Source organism: Cricetulus griseus, chromosome 2 (genome assembly GCF_003668045.3).
Source record: "Cricetulus griseus strain 17A/GY chromosome 2, alternate assembly CriGri-PICRH-1.0, whole genome shotgun sequence".
In the NCBI taxonomy this organism is placed as follows: domain Eukaryota; kingdom Metazoa; phylum Chordata; class Mammalia; order Rodentia; family Cricetidae; genus Cricetulus; species Cricetulus griseus.
Window position 1 is genome coordinate 403,924,571 of NC_048595.1, and position 4,472 is coordinate 403,929,042.

Here is a 4,472-nt window from a genome sequence, read left to right on the forward strand (position 1 = left end):
GCTGGAAATACTGCTCGGGAGCTTTGTGTTATTTCAGCCCCAGAATGAGTGAGGCATAAACCACACTGGCAGGAAATGGATGGAGGTGAGAGGTACAGAAGACCTGTGGACCGCACAGGCTTGGTAGACTAGGTGTCTGAAGGTTAGAATCAAGGTTTAAACAGGAGGTGTGATGGTGTTGTCATCTCCCTAGATGGAATCTTGTACAAGTAGCTGTTTGGTTCATGTGTTCATTTCTAGGTGCGTTTTCCATTCAAGAGGAACAGTTGGCTCTAGGCTGTGCCTTACTCTAAGTTACTCCATATTGTGTAAAACGGTGGTTTCCCAGGGTTTGTTTTGCCCTCAGAAAATCCATCTTACATATAGTTTTGAGGGGAAAAGACAACCATAGGCCTTGGGTGGATCCGCAGACCTCACCATCTGTCTGGCACTACCCATGGCACTAATAAATGACTTATTCCCAGGAGCAGAAAGGGTGAATCGAGAATGGATGGGTGAGGGAGTACTTGAGTGTATTAAAATCATATTGGGGGAATCAGGCCAGAGATCTAATCAGTCACACCAGACCAAGGAGAAGCTATGACTTCCTGTTGCCATCATAATGTGGTGGGTGCCTAGCACTGTGAGGGCCTAGTGCCACAGACCTGACACCCATACTATGTCAAGGACAGAAAGGCAGAGAGCTCTCAACTGTCCCTGTATTTCAGCTTGGTTAGGTCCTATCTGCACCTAAACCAGGTGTTTTTTACTTCACATCTGGACTCCACACTGGATCCTTTCTTTCAGCCCAGACTGTCCTTAGGCCACCACAGCAACTGGTCTCAGGATGCCATCTTAGTTGTACAAAACCCATTAACATTTACATCAACCCACTTGTGAAACCTTTTGAACTCTGCTATAGCCTCTTTAAGTCATGTTCATTTGTAAAACACATATATTGGGTATGTAAAGAGATGTGTTTACTGAGTGATGTGTGCTATAAGAGTTACTATCAGTCATCAAGATTGGAATGAAAGAACCCATTTTTGCCTCAGCCAGATTACCAACATAGGTGAGATTGTCTGGCAAATGCTGTCCTTGAAGACACTGGACCTTGTGAACTTACTGTTAGTCCATAAACTTGGTTGTGGAAAGACACAATCATGTTCATTTATGCTTCTGGGATGGTGCACTCAGGACAGGAATCATTCTAATAGGAGGGGTTGGCTCAGTGGTTAAGAGTACCTGCCGTTCTTGCAGAAGACCTGGGTTCGATTCCCAGTACCCACATGGCAGCTCATCACATTCTGACTCCTGAATCTGCCACCTTCTTCTGGTCTCCATTAGCACCAAGCACGCATGTGTGAATGGACATTGATGCAGATAAAACACCCATACACATAAAAATAAAATGAAGGAGGAGGAGAAGAAAGAATGGAAGGAAGGATGCCGGGCGGTGGCGGTGTATGTCTCTAATTCCAGCACTCGGGAGGCAGGGGTAGGAGGATCTCTGTGAGTTTGAGGCCAGCCTGGTCTATAGAGTCAGTTCCAGGATAGCCAGAGCTGTTACACAGAGACAACCTGTTTAGAAAAACAAAAACAAAGAAGGAAGGAAGGGAGTTGTTAGTTCTAATAGGGGCTGGAGAGACGGCTGGGTGTTAAGTTCATGTACTTTCTCCCTGGCTAGATGCTGCAGTGGGAATGAGAACAGTGGAAGGTGAAGCAGGTGGGGGTGGCGAGAGTACTGTGGAATTGCAGACCCGGATGGCCCTCTTTTCTCTAGGTTCCTACCTCTGACAAAAGCAGCCTGTTCTGTCCAGGAGCTTGAGCCTGGTTTCAGCTAGGCAGGAAAAGTCCCCTTTTCTGCTTGGGGCTGTCCAGCTGTGCCTGTGGGTTGTCAAATAACCTCAGGCTGCAGTCCCAAGGACGGACTGCAGTTGCACTCAAGGCTCTTCATTCTTGGCTGCAGCTGCAGAGCTCAGGGGCTGCTGTGGGGGCCTTCGGGCAGCTGCGACCAGTTGGGGAGGGTACTCTTGCCATTATCAGTTGATTAGACACAGGTATAAAATGTGTCACCTTTTGCATTTTGGTTCCAGTAGGTGGGTGACACTGATGAAGAATATAAAGATGTGGAGGAGGTAGCAACACAGTGTGGAGGTTTGCTACCCACAGTCTGAGGGTTGTGCCGGGGAAGATGGTGTCACTTCCATGTATGGAAGCATAATTCCTGCTGGTCTCTTCTCCTAGCTGGCCATTGTGCATCCAGCCCTTCAGGCACAGAGGTCACCACGCTTTCCTGACCATTATTGCCAGATTGAGTGACACTGGCTTGTCCTCTCAGACGCATCCCTCCTGAGGACCTGCGTCAGCCCACACCAGCCCATAGCTTCCTTTAGCAGCTCGTGTAAACAGCAGCAAAAAACTTTTGTTCCTGTGTTTTCTTGTAATCTTTTGACCCTTCTTTGTTTTGAAGCCAGACTGTGGGCATCTATTGACTCAAAAGAATAAACATGTGTCTCTCCGAGTCAAGTTCAAACGTATCAAACCTACAGGGAATAAAGTGTTCTCAAGCAAAGTTAATGGTTTCAGGAAACACACCATTATTCAGGGACAAGAGTTCCCACCTCAAAGGGTCAGTTGATGGATCAAGAGCCATAGGCTCTGCTGACTGTTAAAGAGGAAATCAAGAACATCAGATGCCAGTTTGTTTCGGATGAGGACAACAGAAACCCTGGTGACTAGGGTGACTGTCCTTGGTTATAGGTAGAGCCCAGGGTTTCAAGATGCCAGAAGTATCTAGAGACTATGGCTCTGGAGTCTGCCCTGATTCAGGAGGGCTGAGGCTGCCCCCAATGAGTGCCCCCTCCTGCTCGGTGTGAATGGGAGAATGTTTCCTGTGTCTTCATCAACAGCACAGAGTTTCTGAATCGCTCTGCACAGCCCCCAGCCTCACTCCAGGCCCCTGACATGCAGGCACCTGGATAGCAGGAACAGGCAATAGCCCTTCAGGAGCCCATTAGAGATGTCCATCCAATCAGCCCTTTAGGTTGCTGGACCTCCAAAGACCAGAAGAGGCAATAAATCTATTTCCCCTGCCCGGTATCTTCCTCCTTTCAAACTTAGCGCTCATATAAAGTGAGTCTCGCTGGGCATTGGTGGCGCATGCCTTTAATCCCATCACTCAGGAGGCAGAGGCAGGTGGATCTCTGTGAGTTCGAGACCAGCCTGGTCTACAGAGTGAGTGCCAGGACAGGCTTCAAACCAATACAGGGAAACCCTGTCTCGAGAAAAAAAAAAAAAAAAAAAAAAAAAAGTGAGTCTCAGAATTGTGTCTGCCACTCAGAAAGCTTAAATACGATATTGAGTGTAGATACTTTTTGCATTAATGTACCCTTGTTATTGAGAAATAAAACATGGTTTGCACAATTGAGTATATGAGTGGAGATTTGTATTATATACATGTGTGGTAGTTACCCATCCCTGCATGAACATCTGTTGTCCATTGCACATAACAAGACTCCCTTCATGATTAGGAAGCCCTATAGCATAGAGCTCATTTCCACATTAGGCCAGGGCATCCAGTCTTCAGCTCTGACTCCATTTGGAATGTGCATTGCTTCCTCAAGTATTCAATTTTCACATTAAGTGATGAAAACATTTGTTCAGTACCTGTCTGTCTTAGTCACTGCTTTATTTCTGTGACAAGACACCATAACCAAGACATCTCTTACAAAGAAAAGCATTTAATTGGAACTGGCTTACAGTTCAGAGGTTTAGTCCATTATTGTCATGGTTGGGAGCATGGTGGCATGCAGGCAGGCACTGGAGTAGTAGCTGAGAGCTACATCCTAATTGGTAGGCAGAGAAAAGGGGAGGGGGAAAGGAGGAGGGAGAGAAACCCAGCCTGGTATGGGCTTTTGAAACCTTAAAGCCCATGCCCAGTGACACACTCCTCCTAATCCTTGTAATCCTTTCAAACAGTTCTTCTCTCCAATGACCAAGCATTCATGTAAATGAGCCTGCAGAGCCCATTCTTTTTCAAACCACTACACTGTTATAGCTAAGGTCATACTTCCACATCTGTCTGGGTCCAAAGTCCATCAAGGGACTTCTTATTGAAAATAGAGACACATTGTAGCTCAGTACTTTGAACATGCATTGACTTTAAGCTCCCACATGGGGACATTGCCTCCTGATTTTAACACATATATAATCTGATTGTAGGAGTGATAAAGGTTGAGTTCAGGAAACATGCAAAATATATAGAAACAAACAAATTGCATCCAGAAACTCAAAACCTGTAAAACTAGAAATAATCCATGTTAACATTTTGGTACATAGCTCTATTTAAGCTTTGCAAAAATGTATCATGATCTTTTGGAATTTTTTATTTTAAGAAATCTATGACACAAAAGGGCTTACAAGGTCCCACTGCTCCCTGACTATTGGCACTTAGTGTTGGCTTGGCAGATGGGGGGGGGCGTGCCACTTTC